At 43.0% G+C, this 16764-nt stretch overlaps 1 protein-coding gene across 3 annotated transcripts in view; it reads left to right on the plus strand.

Moving 5' to 3' along the window:
* KCNJ16 (potassium inwardly rectifying channel subfamily J member 16) overlaps positions 1–16764 on the plus strand; it is a 54413-nt gene that overhangs the window by 16610 nt on the left and 21039 nt on the right. The window contains exon 1 of one of the 3 annotated variants that reach the window (XM_069952654.1): positions 3099–3182. The exons of 1 other annotated variant lie outside the window; for it this stretch is intronic. The gene's annotated coding sequence lies outside the window, so the exon portion shown is untranslated. Of the gene's footprint in view, positions 1–3098; positions 3183–8494; positions 8581–16764 lie in introns of those variants that run through there. One more of the 3 variants, XM_069952655.1, reaches the window with a different exon arrangement.

Consider the following 16764-nt stretch of genomic DNA (forward strand, 5'->3'; position numbering starts at 1 on the left):
TGTTTTATTTATATTGTTATGTTATTGTTTATTATTGTTGTAATGTTTTATATTTTTAAATAAAAAATCTACAGGATGTAACTTAGGATCAGTACAGGATCAGTAATGTAAGGTATGTACACAGTGACCCCACCAGCAGAATAGTGAGTGCAGCTCTGGAGTATAATACAGGATGTAACTCAGGATCAGTACAGGATCAGTAATGTAATTGTGGTGACCCCCGAATGATGTTGTAGAGGTGGGATGGCCGGTCGCTTGCTAGGTGTGTGCCGCCACTTCTTGTGGTGGATGGCTGAGGTACAGCCAGACCTTAAGGGTTTTGTCACGTGACGCCAGTGCCTGGTGGGTACACAGGTGTAATGGCCACGCCTGCTTTTAGGCTATGTTCACAATACGTAAAACTACGGCCGTAGTTCTTGCCGCAGAACTACGGCCGTAGTTTTGCGGTGTGTAACATAGTCTTATTTTCAATGGGATCCCGGCCGGAGCGTACACACATCGTATGCGCTCCGGCTGGGATCCCATGCGGCGCCGGAAAAAAGCCCTGTCAGCTCACACAGTGAAGCAAGCGGCTCCGGGCACTTGCTTCACTGTGCGCTATGGGAAGCTCTGATGCGGGCGCACACTGATGCGCACGCATCAGAGCTCCGCGGCTGGGATGATCCGGGCCACGGAGCTGGGATGATCCGGGCCACCCGGGTCACGGAACGGCCGGGTGTTCACGCAATGTGAACATAGCCTTAAGGTGTAAGGCCGGTTTTACCCTTATCCCCTGTGGTCTGTGTCACAGATGGCCAGAGCGATGTAATGACCCTCCCGAATAGTGGTAGGACCCGCCACCCACAGAAAGGGGAAATGTCCCAAGGTTGCGGTGTAGGTACTGTGCAGGTGGCAGTGAATAATCACAGACTCAGTTGATAACGTTGACTTGGTTTACTTATTGTTAATATGCAGCAGGTAATACAACGAATCTTGACATCCAAGCAAAGAGGAAAAATGAGGGCACTCACCATATAGCGTGATCTTCTTTCTTTATTTCAACTTTATACGTGCATTAAAAGTGCTGGACTCATCGGGCTTACCAGGTCTGGCGTCCGAGGTAAGCCCGATGTGTCCAGCACTTTTAATGCACGTATAAAGTTGAAATAAAGAAAGAAGATCACGCTATATGGTGAGTGCCCTCATCTTTCCTCTTTGCTTGGATGTTAGAAATCGCTGTGTATTCCATTCAGTAGTGAGCACCAACCAGTGATCCACTCCCCTATCCCAATCCACTCGTGGGATCCTACATCAGAAGCCGTAATAAAACAGTGCCGGTGACTGTGTTTCTCTCTGACTGGGTGTACAACGAATCTTGAAATATACTTGATACAGTTCCAATAAATACTGGAGTAGGATGTAGTAAAGTTGATAAGGTTGTACTGAGGTAGTAGAGAGGAGGGTGCCAACCCAATTAGTAATGTGCTCTGCTGGGAGGTTGGAGTGCATAGAAGAATACTTTTAGAAGAAGAAGTAGAAGAAACAACAACCTGTGACTGTGTTTTGACCTTTTCCTATAGTCTTCACACCACCTGATGCCCACTAGCTTTGGCGAAACCGTACCAATGGGTGACACAGGCCCCAGACCCTGTTACCTGGGATGAGCGGAATGATTAGGATTTCCTAAGTACACCCGCGCTGCGAGATAGAGTTCATAGACCTTTAGTAACTTTGCTCCACCCGAATCAGTTCTTAGCTCTTTGGCGGATACTGTCCTGCACTGTAGTGACTCCAAGTCCTCGGCATGGGTTGAGGTTATCTGCTGGCTAGTCCCCTCCTGAAGGGCATAACACTGCATCACCCAGCTTGTATGGTGCTTCCAGAAAGTGGTTTGTAAGAGCTGACTTTTCTGCGTCCTACCCATACGGAGTACTGGCTAAAACTCACTTGTAGAGGGGACCAGGCAGAAGGCCAGGGCCCAGGTAGAACCACAGTGCAGAGCTATCTGAGCTGCGTCCTTTCTCCACCAAAGCTTGGCTAAGACTCCTACTTCACCCAAGGGACTAACTTCCTAACCAGCATGTAAGATGGGCTGTGGTTGGGTGGAAAGAGTGCAATAGAGAAGGGGAAAGGAAAGAGAGGATAGGAGAGAAGAAAGGAGAAATTCTACTGGTGAACAGAATCTGGGACTCACACAAACAATAACCCTTTAAGACACTCCAGCTGTGCAGCTTCTAGACCTTAGTTATACAATACAGCGACATCTAGTGGTCATCTTTGGTAATACTGTAGCTGCAACAAGACCACTAACAAGTATAGACTTTTACGAGGGGTGTGAATAGAAGCAACAACCGTGGTGGGACACCACATAGTGTATGTACACAGTGACCCCACCAGCAGAATAGTGAGTGCAGCTCTGAAGTATAATACAGGATGTAACTCAGGATCATAATATAATGTAAAAAATTAAGGATGTAATCCAACTTTTCAGTACATAAAGGTGCGTTTACACGAAACGATAATTGGCCCGATCATATGATTAACAATGTCGGAGTAACGATTTTTTTTCATAACGATCAGCGTTTAGACGGTATGATACATCGGACGAAACATTCGCTTTGCGATCCTTTTGTGATCGCTTAAGCCTATCTCACACATTGTTTAAATCGGCGAACGACTGTTTACATGGAACGATCTGTGATTTTTTTGTGAACGACGAACAACAATTTGAGAACATGTTGAAAGATCAAAATGAACGATTTTGTTACGCATAAACGCACTTTTAGTTTTAGAAGTTATCTGGAAAATTGTGTTCACAGGTGGACATAGACTTTAAGGAATTGTTGTTATTCTATGCTTAAGTATAGGGTTTCTTTCAGCTCAATATAAGTTATTATAGCTGTGAAGTCAGTGCTTGGTTGGGTAACACAACAACTTATTGTGTTCCTTCTCGCAGAGCAGGTTACACAGCAGGAATACAAATAAGTGACACAGATCGACTGAAACGTCCCCAAGCATTCAGCCAGATCCCAATCACTTCACACACAGATTATCAGGGTCAGATGGGTTTCGAGAGTAAATATTTAACCCAAATTCCTGATTGTTAACTATACTAACAAGGAAGAGCCATTCCTGCGGTATAACAAGTACAGGTGAGCGCTGGGGCGGCCAGACCGACATCAAGCAACCCCGAGTAACACCAGGTAAGAGGGAGATCTCATCAGTTATACAACTGGGGGGACTGTGCCCACTGATCCGGAGTAGGGCTGTGTTCACACCACGTTTGGAGGGACTGTTTCAAATGTCCTGCAGAAATCTCCAGACCCAAGTGTTTGTCTATACTGCTGGATATGTCGGCCACTGGCCCCTATGGAATATACTATTTATTTAGTACTTTGTACAGTTATAGTGAATTGTGCAGTTAATTCTGCTTTGGATTTTGCACATATATAACATGGCTGCTGCAGATTTCATCCTTCAACTTTGCAAATAGTTGAAATCTACAATGAGTTCTGCAATGTAGATGGTGACATGTTGTGAGTAGAGATGAGCGCAGCTGGAGCATGCTTGCGTCTGACCATTTGCCATTTGAATACCGGAGGCTGAAGAAGTTGGATGCCGCCCTAGGGAGTCCTGGAGATGTGGATTTGAATGCCGAACACTCGGACTCGAGCATGCTCCAGTTGAGCTAATCTCTAGTTGTGAGTTTATAACCTTGAATCACAGGTACATTTTTAAACAAATTTTGCACAGTGTGAACAAGGTTCGTTGTTGGATGGCTGGAAGTATAATCTAGAGCGAGTCTGTTATTTCAGGGAAATATAACATCTACTTTGTTATGCAGTGAGGTGAAATATCAGCCCTTGGACTATAGTGGTGCTGTTTCCTAAGGCTATGTTCACACTACGTATGAGACCGGACTCTAAAAAGATCATCCCGGCCAGTACTGCAGTATTACCGGCCAGATGATCTTTAGTGCCGCTAAGTTCTGATGTGGGCGCATCTGTGCGTGCCCGCATCAGAACTCCCCACTGGACACAATGGAGCGTGCGGCCGGAGCTGCTCGCTCCACAGTGTGCACTGGCAGGGTTTTCTGTGGCCGCTATTCACTGAATAGCAGCTGCAGAAAACTGACATGTCAGTTCTTTACGGTCCCGGCGGGAGTGTATACTATGTGGCAGCACTACGTAAGTTCCGTGGGAATCACAGCCGTTGGAACTTACGCAACTTACGTTGTGTGAACATAGCCTAAAACTTATCCCCCATCCAGAATGTCTGGTCTTGGAATTCGACCTCTGGAACCCCCCCCCCCCCCCCCCCACACACACATACATTGTAAAAAAAAGGGTCCCTGACATGTTATAGTGTGTCAGCGTGCGCCATGCATTGTCTATAGGAGTGCTAAAGATACCTGATTGCTGTGTTCTATCCTGTCAATTAATGCTACAAAGCTGGGTGACAACCAATAGGCCCATCTCTACAGCTCTCAGTGCAGTTGTCACTTAGCTCAGAATAAGCCCTTCACACTAAAGCTAGAGCTAAATGGACATGTTGACCCCAACATGGGGTATGTGGTCAAAGGTCGCCATGGCACGGTCTTTGAATGGTGATGCATCCCTGCCAATAAAAGTGAGTTTGGTCTTATTGTGACCCAAGTGTCTCTGGCTGCAATGAGATTTTCATCCGGGATTTTTAGTGATCATCAGGTTGTAGTCACGACCTGATACAGCACAACCAGTGGGAGATAATGGTATTGGCCGAGCATCTGACGTTACCCGGTGTCCATAGCTTTAATTTGCCTGGTTATATAGTGATCAGACTGCAAGTAACCTATTACTGTATGTTCACTAATCGTTTACAAGGAACGATTATCGTTCGAATATTTTGCAATAACGATCGCATTTTAACAATAATTGGCTTGTGTAAACACAGAGAACGATTAAACGATGAGCAAGAAATCGTTCATTGTGATCTTTTAACATGTTCTCAAATCGCCATTGGACGTTCGCTAAAAATTTGCAGATCGCTTCGTGTAAACAGTCTTTCATAGATTCACCCTATGTGTGAGATGGGCTTTAGCGATTTTAAAAACAATCGCAACAAAGATTTTTCTATAAAAACTAAATAGTTGCTTCAAAATCGTTAAATGATCAATTGGGCGAATTATCGCTCCGTGTAAATGTAGTAGAATTCCACATTGTTCCTTCATTTGCTGGAATCAGATGGAGCAAACAATCCTAGTAATGATCGTAACTAACGACGATTCCAGGTTAACAATAATTTAATTTGCAATCATTTATCATTCTCTTCTCATCATCATTTTCCGATGTAAACCCGTCAATGATCAAACTACAAACGAAAATTTTTTCGTGTGTCATTGATCGTATCTTTTCAGCTGATCTCAAAATCAGTGTTAATCGTTCCTATGTCTTTCAGTGTAAACGCTCATCATTCAGAGTATATAGATACGAACACAAGTACGAATAAACAGTACATAGATCCGAACGCAAATACGATCACATTAACGACTTTTTATAACTATTTATCCTATAGTCTAAACACCTATTGTTTAAAAGAAAATATCTTTACATGTTTGCTAAAAAAGTGTGCAAAAGGACACTAAAGGCACTATTACACACGCAGATTTATCTGACAGATTCTTGAAGCCAAAGCCAGGAATGAGGAGAAAACTCAGTCTTTCCTTTATGACCTGTTCTCTATATATATTCTGTTCTTGGCTTTGGCTTCAATGATCTGTCAGATAAATCTGTCTGCGTAATAGGGCCTTTAGCCTTTTTTTGTTTGCTGTATTCATAGGGGAATCTTCCGATATGGCAAACTTATCCATAGACACCAACTCTGCGACTGAGGACAGAAAAGTGTAAATTTAGGTAGTTTCCATCAAGGTTACAAAGTGTCCTCCGTCATAGATATACTGCAGAAATATCCAACATGGTGCCCCCCAATATATACGCTTACCCCTGTAGACACCACAATAATGTGCTTTACAGGTGAGCTGTACCGTCCTCAGGGGGCATCCACACAATCCTGGATATACAGGGACGAGGTATACGTCTGGAAATTCCCCCCACCCCCTCATTACCTGGGTTTCTAGTCATAAAATTCTATTCTTTATATGCCTAACAACCTGTAATAAAGGCTATAAACATTTCAGAGGCCTATAGGATGAGAAAAGCCATTGTTTGCCACTGGCATACACAGTAAATAACCCTTCTCAAGCATTCCGGCTGGACTATCAGATTGTCACTTCACCCCATGTTTGATAAATCTCCCCCACTGTGTAAACACTCCGGCCGTGATTCCATAGACGGCAGCACAACGTAAGTTTCCTATTAATCACGGCCGTTGTTGCAAATCGGCACCAACGGCCGTGATTATTAGGAAACTTACGTTGTGTGAACATAGCCTAATGCAGCACAGCAGCCATTACTAGCTTTTACAGGAAAAATAATCCTAGGCATAAGATAAGAGTGCAAGTCCTTTAATCTGGCATCTAATAGTTCAATGCCTGTAACTAATGCCGCCCTGTCATCTAGGTCACAAAAAGATTGAGCAGAGGTAAATTTGCTTAGTATTCCTCGCTTGCTAAGAAACCTGTCACTTGTTTACAACCATCTCCTTATCTGCCCACAAAGAGAGGATAAGGGTACTATTACACCAAGCAATTTTCCGACGACTAACGATTAACGATAAACGATCTTAAACGACCGCTAAGGCAAACGACCCGAAATCGTTTGCCCAAGTACACGAAACGATGATTGTTATTTATAATCGTTCTTGCAGTCGTTTAGTCGCCGCTATTGCGTACGTTTCAGCTGTGAATTCTTATTCCACTGAACGATATGTGAACGATGAGCGAACGATCAAACGATAAAAATAGGTCTGGATCCTATTAAACGATCAACGATTTCTCGTTGGTCGTTTAATCGTTGCCTGCTATTACACGAAATGATTATCGTTCAAATCCGAACGATTTAACGATTTTTCGAACGATAATCGTTCCGTGTAATACCACCCTTAGAGTATGTTCACACTGAGGAATGAATTCTAAACAGAATCCCGCCTGCCTCACTGTCTCAATGTTATGTATAGGGCGCTGCCACTCTCCACTCATGGCGCGGAGAGCATAACTTTGAGACAGTGAGGCAGACAGGATTCCAAGTGGAGTCCACAGCGGGTTGGGGGTCTGACAACTGGGACCCGAAAACGGGAACAATCATCCCCCAACTAATGGAGCGCTCACTGTACCTGCACTCCATTCATTCGTTATGGAGCTGCCAAATCTTTCTGTGTTTAGCGCTTAGATACATTTGGAATCCCCATAGGGAATGCAGGATGTGGTGCCTGCGCAGGTGCAGTGAGCTCTTCATCCATTACAAAAATTATGTCCTTGTTGTTTGGATCAGTAGGGGTCCCAATGGCTCCCCTTTAAGAAGTCTGGGATGGCTGGGCATTGGCTGGAGAACGCTTTGGCAGGAGCCTGCTCTTTGAAGGGATAGACCAATCTTGGGTATTAAAAGCCTATCCACATTCTGCACAGGATAGGGTGTAACTTAAGGGTCCTATTACATGAAACGATTATCAGCCATACTAGGCAGATTACCGGGCGGTCCATCCAATAATCATTTCGTGTTGAAAGGCACCGATCAGCCGACATGCACAATGCCGGCTGCTCATTGTCTTTCAGCATGTTCTAAAATCCTGATTTCACCAGCGCAGTCTTCTGCCCGTCACTCCTTGTAATAGGTGCGATCTGCTGCTCTCTTCTATGGGCCACCTGGATCGACCCTGGGCAGCCCCTCCCGCAGCTCCCCCCCCCCCCACTATGTGTGCTATTACAAACCCAGACAGTGAGCAGGGAACGAGGAGGAAGCGATCGCTGACCCTCAATATCGGGCCCAAACTCTCGAGAACAGGAACCCAGAAATCCCCATCGAATGGATCTGTATTTGTACCTCCTGTTATATGACAGTAGAGTACAGTAGATGACATACAGTATGGTAGCCATCCCACTCTCTATGGTAGGTGGAACAAACTATTTCCAAATGTCCACCATCAGAGTTATAATGTGGTCAGTGACTAGAACAAGAAGTCTCTAGGCAAAGGCAGTAGTCAGTAGACCTTCTCCTGAAAGACAAATAGACAAGGTTCCATTGCTGAAGCCCCAATTCTTTACATATCTATTTCACTCTCTCGCCATCTTTTTTTCTTTGTTTTGCTTCTTAAGTGCAGAACAAAAGTCATTGTTACTTGGGCAAACAAGCTTTACAATGAGGGGCGGCCTTAGGTGAGCCACACAAATATTTGCTCATTTCCTATAACGCCTGGTAACTAGACTCACGGAACACGTTGGATGACTTTCTCTTCTGTAAGGTAGTTAAGTCATGCGTTTGTTCCCATGCATGCTGAAGAGGAGGACAGGAGCAGCGTGGAAACTGGCAAATATTTACAACAGTGTTGGGTCCAGCGTTGGGTGGGACACTTCTGAGCTATGACCTGGAGGAGGTGTGCTGGTCTAGTTCACAGCTGATCATGTGGTCATGTGACCCCGAACTTATTCCTCAGGCTGTGGACTATAAGGTGAGTGACTCCATATACAAGATATATGATCTGCAGTGGAATAATGACAGTCTGAGGTTTACAGCTTACAGATGGTTGCCTCGGGTGCATATGTGGTGTAGCCGTATACACATTATCAGCTACTGGATGAAAACAAAAGGGTTCCCTTCACTGAAAGCAAGAGAGGTTTTCGTGTATTATTGAAAAGATTTATGAGAAAATGACAAAAACCTTTCAATAGGCAATGATAATAACAGCTCTTGAGCTACTCTTAGGCTGTGTTCACACATTCACTCTTTTGTTGTGTTTTTCTGCTTACACAATTAGTCTTGAATAATACTTGATTATGAGGGCTTAGCAATTTGTCTACATTGACTTTATGGGCTTTCTCGTGTGTTCAGCATTACCAGGCTTCATCATGTGATCAGCATTACCAGGCTTCATCATGTTGCTGATCGCATGATGAAGTCTGGTAATACTGATCACATGGCAAAACTCAGTAAGTCATCCTAAAGAGACTCTTTCAGCAGGTTTATGGTGTACAATCTCAGGGTAGCATGAACTACTGACAGAGAAGCTGAGCAGAATGATGTATCACTTACATTGTTCTGTGCAACTGATTCAGAGATCTCCTCCTGAATAACATGGACAATAATTATTCATCATTATCATCATTATGTGCATGAGATCAGTATTCCTAGATATTCATGAGAAGCAGAAAACTCCGCCCATTAGCTGCTGATTGGCAGTTATCTATCCATACTGTGTATAGGAAGTCAACTGTTAGTCACCAGCTGGAGGGCAAGGGATGGGTGTGTCAAGAATCCTATTCTCCTGCATATTAGGAGAACGGCTGAACAGAATGATGGAAGGAAAACACGGATCTGTTCAGCATTTCTGTCACTAGTTTATGCTGCCCTCATGTAAGGTAGCATAAAATTAGTGACAGATTCCCTTTAAACACAACTGCAGATCCAATATACTCAATTATGTAAAGAAATGCAACAAAACTGCAAATGTGTCAACACAGCCTAAAGAGTGGTAGTAGAGTCGTGTCCATGGGCCCTGATGTGTAAATCGTTAGATCGTTTGAATTTGAACGATAATCTTTACATGTAATAGCAGGCAACTATTACATGACCAATGAGAACCCATTGATCTTTTGATAGAATCTGGACCTTTTTTTATTGTTAATCGTTCATAAATCATTCATCGTTCAGTGTAATAATGTGCCGTTCACTCATTCTCTAGTCTATCAGCCAGGAAAGGACGAGTGCAAGAATGACGGTAAGCAACGATCATCGTCCTGTGTAATAGGGTGAACGATTAAGATCGATCGTCATAGTGATCGTTTGAGATCATTTATCGCTAATCGCAGAAAAATCGTCCTGTGTAATACCACCCTAAGAATTGGTTGCTATTGGCACTATTAATAAAAACAGAGTTGTATAGGTACGTGCAATTTTCCGAAATATGCTGAAGATAAACCTATTGATTTGTCTGCTGCTTCAGCACTGATGCTCCGGTGGTCCTCACTGATTGCTGCAGACATCACCCCTGAGACCAGCGCTGCATTGGTTGGGGTTATATTGTGAAAAATATCTATACTTATAGGGCCATTTCTAATCTCTGCAACCCCCGCATCCCCAAAAAATCTGTTCCGATGCTGCCTTATGTATAACCTAATCTAACTTGTCCTTCTCCGCTGTGAATATGATCCCTTCTTCATCTTTTTGCCAACTGATGAAATCACTTTATTCAGATGTTGCAGCCAATTCACTTAAACACAGGAAAAGTTCAGACAGATAATTTTTCGCCGAGCGCGCTCGCTCTTTTTCATGTATGCGGCTCTTGATATTTCCATTCCATTGGATAGCGTCCAAGCCGGATAGTGTGGGCTCAGCCTGATAATATTTGGGTTATAAAACAGTATCGCTACTGTACATAAAAGAGCGTACAGATAGTCTGGACAAGCTTTGGTCTAGCTCGATATGTTAACGTGTCAGCAACTCCGCTGTACAACAAAGACCTTGTAATCCAGAATCCAGATAACAGTCTGAGCTGCTTAAATTAATATTTTTTCTAATATTTTGGGGGGATTTTTTTTAAATGGCTTGTGACAACACAGGCGAAAATCCTTGTTTTCAGTAGTAAATTGCGATATATTTGCAAGTGAACTGTTTGCCATAGTATGTATTTATTTTTGTATTGCCGCTGATGAAAGAGACTAAAGCTGCCCATAAATATTAAAGGGGTACTCAGGCGAAAATCTTTTTTTTTAAGTTAATTAGATTTGTAATTTACTTCTATTTAAAAATCTGAAGTTTTCCAGTAGATGCTGTTTGTCATGCAGGAAGTGGTGTATTCTTTCCAGTCTGACACAGTACTATACTTGGGTCCGACTGGCATTTTATTGCAGTGGCTGAAGAAGTTGGAAGCAGCCCTACGGAGTCCAGGAAAACATACATACAGCCTATGGCCAATGACTGTATCCATGTTTTCCAGGACTCCCTAGGGCTGCTTCCAACTTCTTCAGCCACCAGTATTCAAATGATAAACAGTAATCGAACTCAAGCACGCTCAAGTTGCTCTCATCCCTAGTTATGAGGGCACTGCATGGCGGTATTAATATTTTTGATAAAAATTCTGCTATATCTGACAACCCCAACTCCGCTCCATCTTCATTATAATTGCTATGTTGTGCATGACTCTGGTTGTTTTACTGCTGTCTTCGTCTTAGTTTTATAGGAAATAGGAGTAACTTTCTAAGTTTACTGCTGCGTGTGACACGTCTTTATAGTGACTTAGACTTTAGAGAATTTAGATTTAAATGGGAAGGTCAGAAACAAGGAAGGATTATGCTGACGAATGAACTACCAAGGTTCATAATGGTTCACTATAATAACATAAGTGACGAATGAAGCCCCGCTCATCATGATTCTTATTTATCGCATTCACCACAACCTGTTTCAAGACTGAATAAGGGCCGCATTAGACGGCCCGATCACTTGCACATTCTGCTAGATCAGCGCTCGTTTACTGGGCCTATTACATGGCTCGATTATCGTGCAGTAAGGGCTGTATATATACAGTATATATATATATATATATAGTTAGCAATGACTGTGCAGCTTTGCCTGTATATATAAATAATAAATAATAATAATAAATAAATAAATAAATAATAGACTGTATACATTACCTCTCCACGCTGTGCCGAAACAGCCTGATTCAGCATATTATTGCTTTGTGTAACAGGGCCCTTAGGGTGCGTTTACACTGAGAGATTTATCTGACAGATTTTGGAAGCCAAAGCCAGGAATGGATTTGAAAAGAGGAGAAATCTCAGTCTTTCCTTTATGTCCTAATTCCTGTCTATAGTCTGTTTCTGGCTTTGGCTTCAAAGATCTGTTAGATAAATCTGTCTGTGTAAACGCACCATATGTCTCTTTATCTATAACAAATGGGAGAGGCTACTGATGTGCTAGATTGCATCACATGGCTTTCAGCTTGCTCCGCCAAAACATAATTGGAACGGCTCCGGACAGCTGATTAACACACATTACAATGTTATATAACTTTGTAATGTGTGTTAAGGGGGGGGGAAGCCGGAGTTGTCCTTTATTGAAGGGACCAATCCGGTTGTACTGCCTGTGCACTGAATAAAAAAAGATTTTGAGCAGAGCGTCATTCATCAGCAAATATTTCCCTATATCTGATTATTGTAGTGGATGATCTGGTACCGTAGCTCAGCACGCTCCGCCATCTTGGTTACTTTTGAGTGCTTATTAGTGTTCTGCCAAAACCAAAGACGGTAAGGGGTTACTCTAGGAGGAGCTAAGAGACTCAAGAAAAAATGGTGGAAGCATAGACTCAGTAACAAAAATGGCTAAAATACAGATGGAGCATGGTCTTAAGGTATTCTAACAAAGAAAATTGTACTCCGGAATTAGACCGGGATAAGGTGCAAGCCCAAAGGTCTATAGAAGTATATGTATGTGCAGATGTTTATACTGCTGTCCTATGAGGGTAATCCGACAGGCATCCACAAGTTGCCGCATCGCTGTCCATTACTGCTGGAGCTGTGTACGAGGGCAGACCGGCCAGATCTAGATGAAGTCGCCTCAGTGTTTGTGGTTGCACAGTGACATGTCTTATCAGCCTATTCATCTCTGAGTAAAAGAAACAACTTGTCTTAAGTGGTAAAGACATGGTCGGTTTATGACAAGAATTGACTTTGTTAGTAGATGTGTTCTGTGTCTGTAGCCAGTAAACAGAGTGCGATACATGGATAACACTGGAAACCACCTCTGACTGGTCTACTAGTTTACTCGAACTGGAGAGAATAGAACGGCTGCACATCCCATCTATGGCTGATACTAATGCCGCTAGGCCTATATTAAAAATCAACACCAGAGTGTCTGTATATGAATTGATCAAGCCATATTGCCCCGTGTACCACCGCGCAGGTCCTCTGGTCCACACGGGTCCCTACGCTAACTCCACACCGTGTCGGTCAGCGACCGCCAACCCCGCAAAGCGTGCACGTGCAGGGAAGGGAGGCCATGGAACGGCCCTGCAACCCCAATGTCACAGGACCAGACCCACTCTACTAGTTTACTGATACTATATATATAAACTTGTGGCCAGAGGTGCAATACTGCCTCCAGCTACTAGAGAGACTGGCAATGGCTTCTTGCTGTCAGTCAGAGCACAGCAGCATTAAACTACAAGCGTTTATCATGAACACTTACAGTTAAAGGGTCAGATACCAACCTGGGCCAGCAAGCTCCCTCATTGCATGGGCCCCATAGCTGTGGCGTGGTCTGCCTTCATGGTACCCACACTACTGCTCCTGATTTCTCAGACTACTGATTACCAGACTGAAAAGAATATGGTACCTCACATCTGTTACATCACAAAATTGCTGATAAATTCTTTTCCTAGCATATAAGTGAAAGGTCGCTGAAGGTGAACTTTGTATTCCAGTTCTATGCTGAACTGTCATTATAGCTTGGGTCCTGTAGGGGTCACTCTTAGAGCTTTTCTATCTAAAGACTTCCTGGTAACCTGGGTGACCTGGGAGCAAGTAACATCTTGCCTTATTAAATGTACCGGCATTTAAAGGGATTTCTCGCTGGCATGGGTCTGGCATTTCTATCGCCATGGCAGTCAGCTGTTACCTACAGGAAAATTACATGGGTCCAATGCAGGGAAAATGTATTTATGAATGGCTGTCCTTGCATGGGGATAGCAGATACGCTAGATAGGGAGCAACTCTTACAAGTTCTCCATCCTCCTCTATGACATTCATATGCCCTAACAGGGTTCAAGGGTTGACTTGGTGAGATAGACCTTTAAGTGTCAAGGATGGAGATGTAACATCAAATTATAATTCGGAATTGATATCTTAATAAGCTACTGTATACTCATCATTGCGTATATACTGCTTTGGCTGTAGGCAAGGACTACATCCAGGACCCATTCATGTGTATGGTCAAGTTGTGCGTCACCTACACCCCCAAAGGGACAGGAAAAACAACCAATGCAACTGTGGCACAACACTGTAGTGTTCTGGGAAATAGAGTAGGGGGCCCTCCTGAGGTCTCCATACACATTAGATGGTCAGCAGTTTAGCCAAGATGTCTAATATGTATGGTCAGCTTTATTGTCTAAGGTCTAAAACCTCTCAGGTCATGTATGGTAATGAATTCTGGAATGGAAGAGTTCAAAAAAAGGGGGAAATACTGTATATTCTCTACCCATAAACTCTGCTATTGGAGGAGAGTCAGGTTGCTTTGTTTACAATGGATGCTCCGACAGTCCTATGGGTTAGGACCCTATTATGTCAAATGATTAGCAGCCATACTTGTCCAATTACCGGCCGTTCCGAATAAGTGTTTGGTGTAATAAGTCATGTTTATGTTGCGTTTACACGGAACGATAATCGCTCCGTGTAAACACAGCAAATTATCAAATGATCAAGCGACGAGCGAGAAATCGTTCATTTTGATCTTTCAACATGTTCTCAAATCGTGGTTCGCTAAAAATTTGCATATTGCTTCATGTAAACAGTCTTTCAAAGATTTACCCTATGTGAAAGATGGGCTTAAGCGATCTTAAAAACAATCGCAATAATGATTTTTCTTATGAATTTTTTAACGATTTTACTAAAGATTTATTTGTCTAAACGCTGATCGTTATAAAAAGCTTTTCATATATTGGCACAAAAAGGGGTTTAACATTTTTACTACATATATATTTATATATATATATATATATATATATATATATATATATAATTTATTTTTCTTTTACTTCTGGTATATCTCATTCCTTACTGTTTTGCACGCCCAGTTTAGCACAGTTATGTCATCTTGCTATTAGTTTTTATTACATTATATTCCCCCAGCCTTCCATTAGTTACTTAGGGCGATCTTCCGTCAGGACCATCAGGATTCCGTGTAGACGCTGTCATCTTGTTTGTGCAGTTATGTAATTAGAGGGAAACCTCAGAACGATCCTGATCAAAGGTGGAGGAGCAGCTGTAAGAGGCACACTGACGGAACGCGCGCTCGCTTGCGTAAAACGTCTGACGCTAACGCTGTGTATTTCTAGAAATCCTAGATGTAAAAGTTAGTCTGGGGATTTCCTGTTTTTTTGCTATATTAATATACACTGCCCATAAATATTTGGGATATGGCTGAACTGTGAGGAATGTCAGCAATGCATCTGCTGAGAGTGAATGGGGATGGCGTGTTACGTCCAGGCTCGCAGCAGATGCTGAGGACGTGACTTCAGCCTTTCCTTCTATCTTGCATGTGACTTTTCACCTATAATCTTATTGCTTATGCTTTGATAAGAATATTCAAGTTCTTATATGATCTACAATACTTTTTAGGGTCTCATTCACTGTGTTTTCACACTATAGACACACAGTTTTATTGTATTGTATAATATTTGGGCATTACATACAGTATACTTTTATTTGGCATCTGTATGGTATTGTTAAATGTTCACTGCTTTGTACTAATGTATGCTTTTGCAGTATTATACTCTTGGGAGAGATTTATTAAGGATTCGCCCCTGGAGAAGGCGCAGATTTATATGACTGATTATTGGCCGTTACGGCCAATAATCACTTGGTGTAATGGCTACTATGTACTATGTATGGTGTAATGGCAACATGCACAATTTCAGCAGATTGTTGTCTTTCAATATGCTAAAAAATATTTGAGCAATAACAATGGTCTGCTGGCCATCGCTCAGTGTAATCTTCCCTCCCACACCTCCCCTCTTACCCGCTCACTGTCGGTGCATGTAATAGCGCCGGCAGCGAGGGGGGGGGGGTGAGGAGAGAGCAAACTCTGCTCTGAAAAGTCAGTGCTCCCTTGCTCCTGCTGATCGACCTGTGTAATAGGGCCTTAAAGGGGTTATCCGGTGCTACATAAAACATGGCTACTTTTCCCCCTCTCTTGTCATCAGTTCAGGTGCGGTTTGCAATTAAGCTCCATTTACTTCAATGGAACTGAGTTCCAAACCCCACCCAATCTTGAGACAAGAGAGGGGAAAAAGTGGCCATGTTTTTGTAGCGCTGGATAACCCCTTTAACTTATTAAGGTTTATGCCTGGAAACAGGTGTAAACCAGGCAAAAGTCTACACCTGCTCCAGAGCAAGTGTAGATTTTTGTGCAATGCCTGCACCTGGCACAAGGCTGGCCACTTCTTAGTAAATACGGCCAGGGAAAAAGGGGAGAGGCTTTATTTAGCATTCGATAAAGGCTTAAGGCTCGATGACCACTTTTTTAGAAACATTTATCTAGTATAGTGTTGGACCAACTTTGCCCTCCAGAACAGCATTAATTTGCCGCAACATAAATTCCACTAGGCGATGAAATCATTCTGCAGGAATATCGGCCCTTGTGGACGGGATCACTTCTTGCATTTATTGCTACACATTGCGAGGAGATCCTGACATGTGACCATCCAGGAGATGTCTATAGGATTACAGTCTGGGGGTCAAAGACAACTGGGGAAGCAGGAACAACGTGCTGTCATGCACCTGGAGCCAATGCCTGACAATGCCACCTTTGTATATGCCCAGGCGATGTTTCTTCCTTGCTTAGTGGTATACTAATTTCTATAGACGACGGGAGTTGAATGCCAAGTGTTGGGCCATATGGCCAAACCCGGACACTTTTCTGA

Source organism: Dendropsophus ebraccatus, chromosome 14 (genome assembly GCF_027789765.1).
Source record: "Dendropsophus ebraccatus isolate aDenEbr1 chromosome 14, aDenEbr1.pat, whole genome shotgun sequence".
Taxonomy (NCBI): Eukaryota; Metazoa; Chordata; class Amphibia; order Anura; family Hylidae; genus Dendropsophus; species Dendropsophus ebraccatus.